Source organism: Macrotis lagotis, chromosome 4 (genome assembly GCF_037893015.1).
Source record: "Macrotis lagotis isolate mMagLag1 chromosome 4, bilby.v1.9.chrom.fasta, whole genome shotgun sequence".
NCBI lineage: Eukaryota > Metazoa > Chordata > Mammalia > Peramelemorphia > Peramelidae > Macrotis > Macrotis lagotis.
The window spans coordinates 251,049,928-251,067,936 of NC_133661.1; the positions used below are offsets into that span (position 1 = coordinate 251,049,928).

An 18,009-nucleotide genomic window follows, 5' to 3' on the forward strand; every position below is an offset into this window, starting at 1 on the left:
ATAAATATAGCAAGGACAGGTTATCCCCCCTCTGATTGTTAAGAATTCCAGGGGAGAAATTTTATTTATTATATCTCCTAGAGAATCTAACTGAAATAATCAAGTAAAAGAAATTATAAATTTGAGGAAAAAATTAATTTTGATAGCACTTTCTATTAAAAAGCTATCTGCCAAAATGCATTCATTCTTCCTCTTTCTGAACAGGAAAACAAGTACAGAAACTAGAGGATACAAAAGCAGTAAACAGTACAGGTTCTAACTAAAGCAAATGAATTCTTACTGCTGATTCACCCCCCTGTTCACTTGTTTGAATGCTCCAGGAAATGACTGTGTAAGCTCTAAATTCATCCAATTTCTGTCATTTGAAGTGGGCTGTTCAGTTCCTGTATCTGCACAATTCACTTATGAGATGGGCAATCTTCAGACTGGCTCAAGGAATACAAGTCACTCATTTGTGGCTGATGAATAATAGCACTTCATCATGAGGTCTTGGGCATGGTCTAAATAGATAGACTGTATGGGGTCCTTAGCTTGGAGCCAGTAAACTTTCTGTTTGTTTAATCTTTTTTTTGTTATTTTTTGGTGAGGGGACTGTGAGACAATGGGGTTAAGTGACTTGCCCAAGGTCACACTGCTATTAAGTATTAAGTATTTGAGGCCAAATCTGACCAATTTCAGACTGACTCCAGGGCTGGTGTTCTATCCACTGCACCACCTAGCTGCCCCTGTTTGTTTAATCTATTGAAACCTGCATTCTAATATAACTATAATTTTAATAGTTACTATAGCATTTAATCTACACATTTAAAAACATTATTCTGAGAAGTGGTCCCTGACAGGAGAGAAATCCCATTTTAAAGTCTTTCCTCTCAAAGATATGCTCTCCCAGAGAAAATGACCTCATAAAACAATTACTGCCACTAGCTCCCCACCAAAGTCAAATGGCATATTATATATAAGTATTAAAGTATTAGTATAAGCATAAAATAATTAGTACAACTATTGGTATAAGTAGAATATAAGAGCTCTTAAAATACATTAAATTACTGAATTTGGGATACAGCTTCTTTAAGATGAAGGCAAAACATTGGATTATTTAAAACAGGATTCCCCACTTTTGTTGGTGATTTGGGGAAGTGTTGTTGAGTAACAGCCACTTTCATGGGCTGCTTACCCGACTGCTGACTCATTGCCTAGAGATTCATGTATAGATTTCAGAGGCTATATGAACTTCAAGGGGGGAAAGCTGCATCTTTATTTTCAATAACCTCTAACTGAAATTTAACATTTCCTTCAAATATGATTTTTTTAAGTCATTATTCTCAGAAGGGATACATGGACTTTTACAGACTGCCAAAGTTGTCCAGGAAAATAAAGGAATTCCTCTTCCTCTCCTGCTCTCTCTCAATTTTCAAGCCCCTACACAAAGACAGTGCTCTTGACAAACCTTGCAGTTTTATGTCTACCCTCTGTCTGATCAACTGGGAAGCTCCACTCCAGTGAAATGCTTCTTCCCACTTAGATTCTCAGTAAGCCCACAGTTTAAAAGACAAATTAAATGTTTAAAATAAACAAAATTTTTAGGAATGGACTTTTCCTATATTTGAGAAAAAATATCTATGAGGGAAGAATAGAGAGAAAAAGAAAAAAACTGAATAAATGCCTTGGGCCTAGAGTTGGAGGAAGAAGTGAAAAGGAATAGGCTTCAACACTATCCTAAGGTACCTGGGTACCACATTTCCAGTCCTACTACTCATTCTTCCTAGTGGTTATCTCTGGTCCTCCATCCTCCCAGCTCTATGCAGCTTCTCAAGGCCTACCCTTCTCCAGCTTCAAGTGTTTTCTAGGTGTTTTGCTGGGAGCTGGGTCCCTGCTTCATTCCCCCCAGAAGACAGGTAAACTGGTGTCCTCTAAAGCTGCCAAACTTTGAGCAACTTCATCAGGCTAAGGACCACCAATGCTTTCAATTTCAGACTTTTTTCACAGATACAATAGCTGAAAGGCACTTCTTTGCACTCTGAAAGCACACACACACACACACACACACACACACACACACACACAGAAAGACATTTTTATTTTTTATGTTTGTTTATTTTTTAGGTTTTTGCAAGGCAAATGGGGTTAAGTGGCTTGCCCAAGGCCACACAGCTAGGTAATTATTTGACCGGATTTGAACCCAGGTACTCCTGACTCTAAGGCTGGTGCTTTATCCACTGTGCCACCTAGCCGCCCCTTATGTAGACATTTTTAAAAAAAATCTTGATATCTATATTTCCTACAGACAATAGATGTAATTAAAACTGTATTTTAGTTTACCAGAGGGTAAATTCCTTTCACGATCACCTAAAATGCCCATGGAAATACAGTTTGCTGGGTCACTGTGCTATTCCTGGAAGGGGCATCAAAGTTCATGATCAATAGAACTACTGAGGTCCCCAAGATAGCTCTGTGAGCCAAGTTATTATACAAATAACATGATTCCTCATTTCCATCGTCTGAAAAATCATTTTCCAAGTCTACTAATGCATTCATAACTTGAATCTTGGCACTTCTGAAGTAGAAAATTAGCAAAAACCATTCAACATCAGAAGAAGCAGCCAGTCACTACTCTGGACCTTGTTCATCTTCAGCTATTTGTTTTCCCCCAGCTATCTAGACACAAATATTTTTTATTTAACTGGCTGACAGCTTAAAAATCAGCAAGATGCAAATTACTGCATTACTCTACAAATGATTCTGAATGTATGGTGTCAAAAAACAATTTGATTCCAGTTTCCAAATTTCTATTTTTAAATAATTCTAGCAGAACATTTCAGAAGAGCAAAAAATAAAACTGAGTCAATACAATTAAATCTAGTAATAAGCATTTATATACATCTGTGCCAATTGGGGTAGCAAGAACAGAACAACCAAGGACAGACTTATCATAATCTGGGGTAGCAATCCCTACACCCCACTCCCATCTCCTTCTATGAGGTTGGATTCTGAAGGCCTGGGAAGAAAATTCCTCTTTACTACTGAACAAACAAATAACCTTTATTAAAGAAAAGTGAGCATTATCTCTAACCTCAAAACCACTACAGAACACCTAAAGAAAGTTTTCCCCACCCAGTGGTTTTACAGATGTAAAGGACTCCACCTACTTATGCTGATCAGAATCTGCTCTGCAATTTAAAATTTCAGTTATCCAGGTTACATGGAATATGTGACAGAGAAAGAACTTAAGCCAGGTCTTCCAGATCTTAAGGCCAACTTTCTATTCCCTAAACCATGTTTGGTGTCTTTCCTAAACATTACTTCTTTAAATCTCTATGGATGTCTACAAAAGAGAGAGAAACAAAAATCACTAACACAGGCTATGTCATGAAAGAGAAGCAATTAAAGCACATTTCTAGTTAGGTCTTCAGAAGACAGGACAATCCACAAGTGCCTGACAGCCTTGGGGCTGCCCAGGTCCCAGGAGAGCCATCACATTTCAATTACTACCACTAACATTACTTATTATCAGGCCTGTGTCTGTCCCCAAGGAAGGCAGCTTGTGATGACAATATCCAGCCTCTTCTTGTAAAACAATTCATTAGGCAAAGCAGAACAGCTGGGGCAGCCACGTGCAAGTTCTCAGAGTGCCCGCCCCACTGGGACCTCTGGCCTTATTTCCCTTTTGGTGAGGGACAGCCACCGCCCCCCCCCTGACAGCTGCAGGGGTCTCTAGGGAGACTTCAGGTTTAATCAGTACTTCTTGCACTGGAGAGGGGCATTTGACTTCCAACATAAACTAATGGCACTACAGCTTTCAGCAGGTTATACCAGACATCAGATAAGAGGCTTTAGGCCATTTTTATCTTGTTCTAATGCTCAAGAGTTAATGAGGCAGTAAAGATAGTGTAATAGAAGATAGGTGTAGCTATATTATCCAATAAGTGGACTCATTCTCAGGCAGCTCTAGTATGAATAGAGGAAGGAAGGAAGGAAGGCTGCTTTAGTATTGATTTGGTAACAGTACACAAGCATTCACTTCTCCATAAGAAAGGTTATCTTCTGCTATGAACAAAGCATGGTAAGGAAATTAAGGTGATCCCTTCAAAGTCTAAATAGTGAAATCCCCTCTACTAATTTCATCTACTTCTATGTACCAGGTTTTCAAAAACTGCTTCCAAATGAAGCTATCTGCCTAGTTTTACTTTAACTATATTCCTAAAAGTTGGGTTTTAATACGCACATATGGTAAAATAATGCAAAATTAATTATGACATAAAAAAAGTTTTTCTTCAGCCCTAAAAAGTTAATCAAGGGTTCTCATCCTACAGGACTCTGAGAACCAAAATGAATATCCTAAATTTACTCTCATCAAAACCAAATAAAAAACAAAAAGCTTCACATCAAATATAAGTATATGAATTTGTATAAGTTATATACACTTTATGATACATTTAGGCACCTAGGTGGCATAGTAGATAGATCCCTGGACTTGGGAGTCAGGAGGACCTGAGTTCAAATCCTATCTCAGATAGGTCAAGTCACTCAGCCGTTCCTAGTTTCAATTTCCTCACTAGTAAAATGTGAATGGTAATAACAGAATCTACCTTCTACGGTTGCTTTCAGGATCAAACAGGGGCAGCTAGGTGGTGCAGTGGATAGAGCACTGGCCTTGGAGTCAGGAGGACAGGAATTCAAATCCAGCCTCAGAGACTTGACACTTACTAGCTGAGTCAACTTGGGCAAGTCACTTCACCCTGATTGCCTTGAATCCAGGGCCTTCTCCAGTCGGCACATCTGGCCACTGGGCCCAGAATGGCTCTGGAGGAGAAAGTTAGGCTGGTGACTCAGCACAGCATCCCCTCACTAAAATTCAATTCATATGCTTGTTTTGACATCACCTCCCTGATGTCTCAGTATTCTTCAAGAATGAAGGACAAACATCATCATCATCATCAGGATCAAATAAGTTAACACATGTAAATTGCTTTGTAAAGCTTAATAACTATATAAATATGAGCTATTATTATTATTATTGAATGTGAATTTTATTGCAAATCATTATATTTAATTATACTTTAATAGTTCTAAGATTTGCAATTATTTCCTCCACCAACAGACAGGAGTTTAGTAGATGTAAAAGATATATCTAGGCTAACATCCTGGTGAGGAGACTCTAAATTTGCCTAAGCTAATTCTGAGGTCAATCAATCCAACATTTTCTATGCATTTTTGGTGTGTTAGTCACTTTGTGAAGGGGATACAAAAGGAAAACATAAACCAACTTGAGTACCAACACTCCAGCAGTGTTCATGGTACAGTGGGAGGAGAGCATATGCATAAAATATATATATACAGAGTAAAAGGAAGTTAAGCTTAGAGAACAAGGTACTAGCAGCCATATGGAGGTGTGGAGGGGGAATGGGAGGGAGGGACAATCAGTAAAAAAAGTGAAGAAAGGGGAAATGACCTCGGTGTAGGGAGAAGGGGAAGCTAGTAAGGCTGTACCACAGAGTATAGAAGATAGTAATGAGTGTGTATATTAGAAAGACAAGAAGTAGTTTGTGCCAAGGCTTTTGTATTTTAAGGAGGAAAAAAGCTTTATACAGTTTTTGGGTTTTTTTATGTCACCAAAATTTCTTCCAGTATCCTACCCCTCCCAGAGCCCTTTATTCCATGTAATAAACCATACTTTAATAGGAAAAAATAGGAATAGAAATCAGCAAAATCAATTTAAAAAAATATGAAAATTTGTGCATCTTTCTATATTCATAGAATCACCTCTGAAAAGGAATGGGATAAAGTTATCAACTCATAGCACTTCTTTGGAGTCATGTTTGCTCTTTGAAATTTTGTTAACATTTACTTCTGTTTATATTATTGTAGAGATTGTATATAGTTTTCTTAGCTCTATTTCCTTTATTTTGAAACAAATCATATAAATCTTTCCATGCTTCTCTGTATTCATCAAGATCATCGGTTCTTACAGTAAAATAATATCTATGTACCACATACAACATTCATTGGGCCATGTATCATGCATGGACCATGTAAAATTCATTCACCACACTTTAACCACTCCTCAGGCCCTGGGTATGTGCTTTGCTTCCCATTCTTTGCCATCATAAAATGTCCTACTATAAATATTTTGGTGTACATAAGGATACCTTTTTTCTAGGTAAGATTACCAATTGTAGAGAAAGTAATGGTCTGCAATGATAGAAAGAGTTTCTTCTGAAAGTTTCAAGGAAATCACAGACTCATTTCCTATCCCTATACTTCTACCAGGGTTTGGAATTCTTGAGGCAGGTCACAAAATTACTATAACTCTGAGTTAGATTTATCATTTTATCAGTTTGAATATTCCTTTTACAAATGTAGATAACAATTCTTACTTCCATATCATGTTATTCTATTTAATTTTGAGTTCTGCTAGTTTTACCAGCTAACCTAAGTTAGATCTTCAATTCTGCTTTCTATTTGGGCCCTATCTTAATTAACTTTCCATAAGGCTACTTCAAACATCGTCAGCTCTCCTTAATATTCAATTTCAACTGGTCCTTTTCATTCTTATTTTTTTTTTAGGTTTTTGCAAGGGTTAAGTGGCTTGCCCAAGGCCACACAGCTAGGTAATTATTAAGTGTCTGAGACCGGATTTGAACCCAAGTACTCCTGACTCCAGGGCCGGTGCTTTATCCACTACGCCACCCAGCTGCCCCTTCATTCTTATTTTTAAACATTTTTATTTTTAACAGGATTTTGCCAAACATCAATGTCTCAATATGCAAAATAAGAAAAAGATTATGACTGTTCACCCATTCATTCTCCCTTATAATTCCCCTACCCCCCATATAAAAAGCTTTCCCTTATAACAAGAAAAGTCAGGGGCAGCTAGGTGGCACAGTGAATAGAGCACCGGCCCTGGAGTCAGGAGGACCTGACTCAAATCCAGCCTCAGACACTTAATAATTACCTAGCTGTGTGACCTTCGGCAAGTCACTTAACCCCACTGCCTTGAAAAAATAAAAAAACAAACAAACAAACAAACCAAAAAACCAACCAAACAAGAAAAGCCAAACAAAACAAACCCACACAGTGGACATTTCTGAAAATATGCTTCATTCTTTACCTACAATCCATTACATCACTGCCAAAAAGTGGGAAGCATGCTTCATCATTAGTCTTATGGATTCATAATTGGTCACTGCATTGATCAGAAAGAACTCTTAAAACTTTTCAAAATTGTTGACTCTTATTAATGATTTGGAACATTTTTCCATATAGCTACTGACAGCTTGCATTTCTTCCTCTGAAAATTTTCAATTTACCTGCTTTGACCACTTTCTGTTTATTTTTATTTCTTCTATACATTCTCAAACAAGCAATATGATATAATCAGTGGAAAGAATGGTGACCTGGGTTCAAATACTATTTTTATCATTTATTATCTATCTGGGATTCAGTTTTCTCACATATAAAACTTATATAATCCATTCTAGCTCTAAATCCATGATACTATGAAATGTGCATGTTGCTTCCCTTAACAGAAGGTACCATGGATGGGAGCACAGATTCTTTCTTTCTTTTTGTCTTTGCATACCTAGCATAGTGCTACATAGTAGGTTCTTGCAGTTGAAACACTCAAAATCATACAAGCTGGGATGGTTTCCTTTTAAAGAGGACATCCTCATTGATTGGCTTGAAAAACTAGGGGTGTACACATCTCATACTCTACTTATACCAAAATATTTTGAATTTCACATAAAGGGTGATACCATGGACCAATGAACAGATCAAGAAGTAACTCTTTCTTTCAGATCTACAGAAAGGGGAGAAATTTATGACCAATAAAGTACATTATAAATTCCAAAATGGATGATTTTGACTATTGTAAATTAAAAAGTTTGTATACTAATAAAACCAATGTTGCCCAAATTAGAAGGAAACCAGAAAGCTAGGAAGGGTTCTGATAAAGGTCTCATTTTAAAAATATATAGAGAATTGCATCAAATTTATAAGGTTACAAGTCATTCCCCAATTTATAGTCAAAAGGATATGATCAGGCACTTTTCAATCAAAATTATAGCTATATATAACATGAAAAAATGCTCCAAATCATTACTGATTAGAGAAAATGCACATTAAAACAATTGAGATACCACCTCACACCTATCAGATTGGCTAAGATGATAAAAAGGGGAAATGATCAGTGTTAGAGAGGCTGTAGGAGGATTGGGGCATTAATAACTGTTGGTGGAGTTGTGAACTAATCCAACCATTCTGGATAGCTATCTGAAACTACTCAAGCAATAAAACTGATTATACCCTTTGATCTAGCAATACCAATACTAGGTCTATATACAGAAGAAATAATAAAAAAATGGGAAGTCACATGTTCAAAAATATTTATAGCAGCTCTTTTTATAGGGGCAAAGAATTGGAAATTTGCAGAGATGTCCATTAATTGGGGAAAGGGAATGTAATGGAATACTATTTTTCTATAAGAAAACATGAATGGGGGCAGCTAGGTGGCGAAATGGATAGAGCACCAGCCCTGGAGTCAGGAGTACCTGAGTTCAAATCCGGCCTCAGACACTTAATAATTACCCAGCTTGTGTGGCCTTAGGTAAGCCACTTAACCCCACTGCCTAGCAAAAAAAAAAACCTAAAAAAAACCCATCCATAAGAAAAACACACATACATACACAACACAAACTCTGAATGAACACTATGTTCACTTTTTAAAAAATTTCTTTTCTTTCCTATCCTATTTTCTTTCTTTTCCCTTAGTCCTAATTCCTCATACAGAAAATGACATGTAAAATAATATGTAAACATGTTGGTTTTGGTGGTTTTTTGTTTGTTTTTGCAAGGCAATGAGGTTGAGTGACTTGCCTAAGGTCACAGCTAGGTAATTATTAAGTGTCTAAGGCCTGATGCAGGACTCCAGGGCCAGTGCTCTATCCACTACACCACCTAGCTGCCCCATATGTAAACATGTTAAACACAAATGTACCTGTACAATGTTCACTAGACTGTTCACTGCTAAGGTGGGATGGAAGGGGTGGGAAGGAAAGGTAGAAGAAAATTGTATAACATAAAAATTCATATGAATGACTGTTGAAAACCCTTCATAACATGTAATTGGAAAGATAAATAAAATACCAAAAAAGAAAAAAGAAAAACTAGAGGTATTAAAAACCCCAAAATATGAGTTTATGTTCCTGAGATTTGACCAAGTTCCAAAAGCTCTAGGGGATGTCTTTCTGCCCCAGTACTTCTACCTGAGTGAATATGGAAGCTGCGGAGACTAGTATCAGTTTTTAGTAATTATATTCTTTCAATATTTTGTTTAAAATTAAATTATTTTCACTTAATTTTATGGTCCATAAGTGTTTCATTGCTTTCCAATAAGGATGACTAAAGATGGTCCTTGAATGTAGTGGGAAACCCTTGGCCTTTTTGAACTGAGGTCTTTAACAAGTCTCAGTTTGCCTGGGGTAATGCCCATTCAATGATTAAGGATAGGTAGGAGAAAGGCAAAGAATGGTCTCTTTAAAATAGCTACCCCTCCTCCCATTTAGGTTCAGCTCACTTGTATGTCATGGCATCACTTTCCTGATGTCATGTCTTCTTCAACAACAAGCATGACTTCTGGACATAAAAAAGTAATTGGAGAGGTGAGATTTTAGGCCAGCAGAGAAGTTGGGACAGGAAAGATAGTTCTGAGAATCATCAATATAGAAATGATAATAATTAGTTGTATGGACCTTTAGAGTAAATGACAGCATGAAAAGATGAAGATAAGGAGGAAAAAAAGGTATATATGACTATAAAGGCTAGTTAGTCACCAAAAGGTGCCTTCAGGTATGCTAAATTTTATCTTATGTATTGATGCTGGAAATAAGCGTTTCTTTCTGAGGTGAAGAGTTTAGTCAAATTGTACAGAGAATAGGAAAAATCATACTTCTAGCCATCATGTCAAATTCAACATGTTATAAAATAAATCCATTCCCTTCCTCTCAACAAAGGATTTCCCTTCTCAACTTCCTGTCTATCAATGGTCCCTCCTTCTTCCCAGTCAAATAGGCATAAAACAGAGTACTATCTCTTTCTTGGCTTCTATCCAGACAAGTGCCCTAGTTTATCAAGTCTTCCTTAAAAAGGTTTCACATATGTCCTTTCCTCTCCATTTTCACTGTCTTAAATCTATATGTCTCCTAAATAGATGACTAAAACATAATTGGCCTCTTTTTACTAGTTTTTCTATCCTCAAATCCATATTTTGAAATCAACATAAATATCAGACTAATTTTTTCCTTAACCATTATTTTCACCATGTCAGTTATTGGTTCAAAATTCATCAATGTCAATTATTCTTCTTAGCTTTTCCATCTCCTCAAGGCTAGAAATTATCATTTCATTTTTATATCTCTTGGACTGAGAGGCCACACATAGTCAAAAACATCTGGGTTCAGCCCTTCCTCTGGTATATACCAATTGTAAGATCCTGGGAAAATCAATTCACCTTTTCAGTGTTACCAGTATCTCACTAAGATTATAAATGGCAAAATAAATATGAGTTGGTAGGGGAAATTATTGTTATCAATGAAATTATTGTTATCAATGAAATCACAGACCCATTCCAAAGATGGATTTTTATCATCATTTATAATTTTCCTATCACCTAACTTGCCTTCCACATCATGTTTATTGTCTTTCCTACACAATAAGAGGAATTAAGAAATTAGAGTTAGTATTTCCATTTGATATCTAAAACACTTTCCATACATCAGTAGTCAATTAAAAAAAACAGAATACAATGGGGCTAGGTAGTACAGTGGAGCATCAGTCCTGGAGTCAGGAGGACCTAAGTGATCAAGAGTGTCAAATACAAATATTAGGACTGAGAAGAGGCAATTAGACTGGGCATTTATAAGATCACTGGAAACTTTATGAAAGAGTAGTTTCAGCTAAGTAATGAGATCAAGAAGCCAGACTACAGCAAAGTAGGAGCAAAGAGGGTAAATGTACTAAGAAGAAATTACTTTTTCAAGTAGTTTAACTAAGAAAGTAGAAATATAGGATGATAGTTAGCGGGGGGGGGGGTCTAATGAAAATTTTTCAAGAATGGAGGGAGAGGCATTTTTAAAAAGGAAAAAAAGCAAATCAACCAATTCAATGAACATATAAGTAAATCCAACAGTAGTTCAATCCTGTAGTCAGAGAGAGAATTCTTAGATAGACAGATAAAGATTATTTGATAAATACTTACCATGTGTCATGCACTATGCTATGTTGCTAAATATACAAAAATAGGCAACTATGTTTGTTCCTTTTCTCAAGAAGTGTATACTCTAATGAGGATAATATAAGGAGAGCTAGAAGAGGGAAAAAGGAAGACTCTATTCACGTTATGGCACAATTTTGAGAGAGAGGAAGAGAGACGAAAACTTGATTTTGGACAAGTTAAGAAGAAAGTTGATTCATCAACTTCTGGGAGGAAAGAGGTGGACTGGACAGTTGGATGAGAGATGGGCATGGCTTAGAGCTCAGGGCCAGGAAGTAGGATAGAGGTATGGTTCCAGGCAATACAAGACCAAAGCTCACCTATTAGAGTCCAGGGTATGAGAGAAAGTGAGAATGACAGCTGGAGTTGAGGTTATGTGGAGCTAGAGGCTGAATTCTTATTTGTCTAGTTTTTGAAATTATTAGTTTTTATTGACTTTTTTGTTTTTATGCCACATTCATTTCCAAATTATGTCCTCCTCTTCCCCAACCATCAAACCATCCCCTGTAAAAAAAAAAATTTTTAACAGTCCATAAAAACTAGCAAGTATATCAACTAAGTCTGACAATATTCTATACCCACAGTTCCAAGGAGAGAATTCTTAACCAAAGAACAGAAGATATCATTTTTTAAAAATATACAATGAGAACAATACTAAAAGGAAACATTATTCCCAATAAAAAATTTTTAAAATATACAGGGAATTTATATAGCACTGAGTCATTCCCTTAAAAGATAAGAGTCAAAGGATATGACTAATTTGGAAAAAAATGGCAAACTATAAGATACCATATGAAAAAATTCTCCAAATCATTAAGAGCAAGAAAAGGCAAATTAATATACCTCTAAGGTATATTATTATATTTTTGGCACAAAAGGCAAAGATTACAAACAATGAAAAGCAATAAGTAATGAGATTATAAGAAAAAGACATACTAATGCATTTAGTAATGTGAAAAGGACAAAGGGTTTTGGATTTCAAATTATAATTATTCTAGAGAAGTGACTAAACTGAACATATCCTTTGACCCAATGTTCCCTCTACTGAACATACTCAGTATAAGGAAGTAAAAAAAGTGTTAAGTGACAAGTCGAAAAACAAGGACAGTGAAAATCTGAATATATATATAAGAATTTTAAAGCAAGAGATTTTATGGTAGCAAAAGAGTGAAAACAAAAGTGGATGACCATCAATTGCTAAAAGCATTATATATAACAAAATATTTAACTGTAGTAATAAATGATAACTATGAATAATTAGAGAAATATGGAAAAACATAAGTTAACTGATAAAGAATGAAATAAGGAGAACAAAATACACAATGACTACAATATTGTAAATGAAAAGATAAGTAGAAAGTCAAGTTCTACATAATGGATAACCAATGAAGATCCAGTAGAAAATACAGTTAAATTTATCCCTCTCTGTAGAAAGAGCAGAGGGTAGTATTAGGAAAGAATATTATACAAATTGCTTTCAATCAGCAGGTTTTGCTTATAGTTTTTCTGTTACCAGGAAGGATTCATTCTTTGGCAGGAAAGAAGATTTGCTATAAAACAAAAACTATTAATAAAATAATTTTTAAAAAAGATTTAATGTTATTTTAAAGTCAATCATAAGTATCCCCTCAACCCCTAAATATCATCAATATTCATTTGTTTGAACATCTGAAATTGTTATTAATTATTCCGCTGGTAAAAAGAATGAATGACCATTCAAAAAAAAACTGAGAAACTCACATTCTGGTACTTTCATTAAAAATAAAAAAAAGATGGTGCTTTTCTACAAGGAAACTTCTTTCACTACAAGTTCAATACTTATAAGGGAAAAATTAGATCAATATTCCAGATGTGCTTGCTGTTTCAAGCCTGACTACCCATGGATTAAATTCTCAGCTTGACTGACGAGGAAGCATAGGTGAGGGAGAGACTAGTAAAGTTGGCCTACTTCAAGAGGGTAACATAGGACTTCTAAGAGTCAAGTTTTTTGATCCACTTATCAGAACCTGAATACAAAATTACAAACATTGCCTGGAACAATTTCCGAGAGAAGCTTTTCTAAATGACACTTCTGTTACACAAAAGAAAAGTTTGGCTAAATAAAATCCCTATGTCTATGGTTCTATGACTAGTAATCCTACTCACTATTAAATTAATATAGAAAACAAACATCTTGCAAATTCAAACTCTACTGCTTAGGATGAATTCAAAGGGATAAAAAGTGTCAATATATAAAGATTCTGGAAAACTTTAAATGTAAAAATTAAAATGAAGTCTTTCATCAGCATGGCTACCAACAGAATTTTTACCTGGAAGAGTCACCAAAGATATATAAAACACAAATAGTAGGTTTACCAGTAATGTTTATATAAAAACAAAACCAAAATATTTATTTTAATCTGACATGGTAAGAAATGTTTTAGAAGCTATTATTATGTAGAAACATAGTATTATTCTATTGCCAAAATCACACTCCAGTTCCTCATTGTGGTGTGGAAATAATCCTGAATTTTCAGACTCTGACAAGTCTTAACCCAATTGGAAAGCCTTCTCCTAAGGGTCCAGTAATATACTGTTATCTGAGAACAAGTCTAGGGCAATGTGAAGTGGCTTATTTTTTTTTTTTACCACAACCTATCATGAAACCAACTGCTAAGGTATGGAGAGATTACAATTTTTAGTACAAGGAGTCCCCAAGTTTCAAAGAGGTACAGGTTTTCAGGGAGAGAAATAATGTGTTTTGTTTAGGTCTAAGACTGAGTTTAAGATATCTACAGGACATTAAGCTGAAGATGTCCAATAAGCAGATAGAGATGATAGCCTAGAGGTCAATAGAAAGATTAGAGGTGGATAAACTGATTGGAGATGATATCTGAACTCATGAAAACTGAGGAGGTGATCACCAAGTGAGAATATTTAGAGAAAAAAGAGAAGAGATCCCAGGAAAGAATCCTACAAGATATATTAATAATATACTTTTAGGTTATATGGTACTTTCCTTAGAACAACCCCAAAGCAGGTAAGACAAGCATTACTGAATAAAAAATTAAAGCCCAGGAAGTTTAAGTAATATAACTATGGTCATACAGTTATTTAAGGGACAATTCCAATGGGTTATTTTTTCTACTATACAAGCACTCTTTCCAATATGCCAACATTTACCTTAACTAAATGTCAAATCTTTAAAAGGAATTAGCAAAAGGGATAACATACATTCTTGAAATTCACAGGTAATACAAAATTTTAATTTATTCCATTATCTTATCAAACCTTTCACTACTATTTCAGGCAAAGCAAGTAGTAAAGTTGTTCAGTCTAATGTCCTTTTTAATCTTCCCTGTCCACTGTCTGGTAGAGGTGCTAAGGATCAGTAAATATACAAAAAAACAGATAAGGAAGTAAAGGGATTGACGAGTCTCCAAATAATCAAAAATTGATGAGTTCAAGATTTACAGTACTTCAATTTAGCAAATTAAGACATTTACTAGCTACAGACCATTTTGTTAAGTTCAAGGGGAGATCTAAGGTTAAGGTAAGCCACAATTCATCCCCTCATGGAGCTGACACTCTAGTGTGGGGACAAAGCATATACATAATTTTAATATAAACTTACACATGAAAATGCATGAAAGGTGCAAAAAGTTTTCCATGATACAGGGATGGGAGGGAGGTTTGAGGGGAAAAAGAATGAGAAGAGACTTGATAAAAGAGAGCATCTGAATATAGTTCTGAAGGATAGATAGGCATTCAAAAGACAGGAGACTAATTATTCCAAGAGTTAGTAATACTATAAGTAAAGGCATGAATGCAAAGAAACACAAGGCAAGAATGGAAATAGATTGATTGAGTGAAATAGCATACATAAAAAGGTATAATATAGGGTTAGAAAAGTAGAGTGACCACAGATTGGCTTTAAATGCAAGTTTAAAATTCTTATTATATGCTTAACTTCTTTATTATTTATTATTCTAATTATATTTAACAAGTATCTCATGATATATTTACTGTAATAAATGTTAAAAACTCATATTTCTATAAATAGCATTTTAAGGATTAAGTGTTTATTTACAATAACTCTATGAACTTTTCTGACAATAATCATCGTGAACTTCTAAATGTGAAGTGAAATAGTGAATTACTTAAGATTTTAGAATTGTAACATGATCAGTCTCTGTTCATAAAGAGGACAAAACTAGTAACAGTATGAGGGATGGAGAGAGATTGGAAGCAGGAAGACCTGTTACAAAGGGGCTGCAATGATACCAGTATTTAATAATGAAAGCCTGTGCTAGTTATGGCAGTGGAAATGAGAAAGACTGCACCAAATTTTGTAAATGTGTATTAAATGTGAGAGAGAAGGAAAAATTAAAACACGACATCAAGACTTTCAAACATAGGAGACCAGGTAAATAGTAGGATCAAAGTCAGAAACAGTGAAATTGGGAAGAAGAATGTTCAGATGGAAAAACTTTAAGTTAAGTGTTGAATACGTTGATGCAATATTCAGGTGCTGATGTTCTTTAAGCAGATGGAAATGTGGGTCAGATGCCTAGCAGAGTGGTCAGGGTCAAAGATGCAGAATTAGGAGTCATTAGTCTAAAGGAAGCTTGTGAAGTTATGGTAGCAAATGATGTTGTCAAGGGAGAGCACAGACAGCCACTGACAGAAACTTGGGGAATATCTATTTTAAGGTGAACCAACACAATCCATCTTAAGGAAGTCAGTATAAGAGACCAAAAATATCAGGCAGGAGAACTTGTAAAATATAAAAATCTTTAAACCTAGATCACTGAAAAATCATTTTAATAACTGAAAATGCTTTCCTTATTTTCTACCAAAAATCACATTAATACAATTTTTTTCAGGAAGTAGAGAATTTAAGATGTGGTAAATTTAATATTAATACTTCATCAGACATTAAAACAGTACTACTCTGGACAAAGTCTGAGTTCTCTGGCTGCAAATGAAAGGAGAAGTCATGCACTGGAACCCTAAGATAAAAAATACTAGTCAACATGATCCCAAGTCTAATTATTTACAAGGGTAGAAAAGAGAAGAAACTATAGTCATGTACTTTGAAATAAAAAGACTTTTACAAGTATGTCAATAATAACAACAGCACTTCCATTTAGGAGGTTGTGAATATAATCTGAACTTATTTTTTTCCCCAAAACTTGGCTACTCTAGTCAGTCATTCATCCAGAAAAAAACAAGAGGCCAAGGTCCTGTCTCAATTTCCATCCCAACCATTCCAACCTAATCTCCTGGAAAGTTAATGCAAATAAAAGCAAGCTCTCCATCGCGACTGGTAGTGAAGCCTGTTCCTTTCCCAAGAGAGGCCTGTAAAACAGGACAGTCACTGACAGCAGTACAATTACTGACACAGATACAGACTTTATGGACATGTTTATCTCCGCTGTAAATCCACACTCTCTCTCCACTCCGATTCACGAGTCATAAAGAAATTGCAGATAATGAAAAAGTTGGGGAAATTTACAGCATGTCGGAAACCTCAGACAGCCAGAAGAAATTAAAGAGCTGACTAGGGATAAATCACACAGGTACAATTAAAACTTCCCCTATACCTTCTTCATTTCCAAACTGAGGCACAATCCAATGGAGCTGATGAAAAGTTGAGGTCATGACTTCTCAGGCTGTAATCATTTCTTAACTAAACTGCATGTCAAAATTAGCTAATTCACAGGTCATGTGTGAATGCTGTTTCTGGTTGCTACTATGATTCTAGACATACACCCCTCCATTGGGAAGCGCTCACAGAGCAATCCTGTCTGTAAACAAGCTAAATTGCAACATGCGATAAACAGAAAGGTGATGTCCTACACCTACAGAGATGGCAGTAGGTGAAGAGACATTTTTTACCATCTCTACTGTGGATGTGGGCATTAAAATGAGAAAGTAGAGCTACAATGGCTGAATGAAATTTGAGGTTTCGTGTTCCCTAATAAATAACCATTCTCAAAGTTTCATTTTACCTCTTGTCACCATTCCAAAGGAGATTTCAAAGGACTACTATATATGTAACTTGAAAAAAAATTGCTTCTCTGTGATACTTGTTTTTCAGTAGTGAATTGGATTAATAATTCGTTTGCAGCCAGAGAACTCAGACTTTGTCCAGAGTAGTACTGTTTTAATGTCTGATGAAGTATTAATATTAAATTTACCACATCTTAAATTCTCTACTTCCTGCAATAGATACCTGAAGTTAGGGGGAAAATGATGTCTTCATAAAAATCTACCTCATACACTAGCCTTAATATCATATCCAAATGATCTCCTACAAATTATATTTCATTGATGCCTTTTGTCTTTACAACACAATCATTTCAATTCTTTCTCACCTTGTAACTGAATCCTTATTTTTGTGACAAATTAAAAGTTATTGCAAAAAAGGCCAGTAATGGTGACCTCATTTGAGAATACACAACATTCTATCATAATAAAGCCCCACTTCTCTGCCATGAGGTAAAAGGTATGTTTCATTATTTATTCTCCAACATCTTCATTAGATTTTCTATTATTCAAGAGTTCAATTCACAATTGTTAACCTTTTCATTTAAATTAGCTATTATGTACATCATGCTAATAGTTTTTATATTTCTCTCTTTAGTAGTTCACATACAGAGAAACATGGAAAGATGTATGCAAACTATTAAAGAGCAAAATAAGAACAAAATTACCTCCCTAATACAGGCCTTCATCACATCACTGTGGATTATCAA

General features: G+C 35.3%; 1 protein-coding gene across 3 annotated transcripts in view; it reads right to left on the reverse strand.

Moving 5' to 3' along the window:
• The window catches only part of LIN52 (lin-52 DREAM MuvB core complex component), a 101,226-nt gene that overhangs the window by 53,030 nt on the left and 30,187 nt on the right, over positions 1-18,009 (reverse strand). The gene's annotated exons all lie outside the window — the stretch shown is intronic.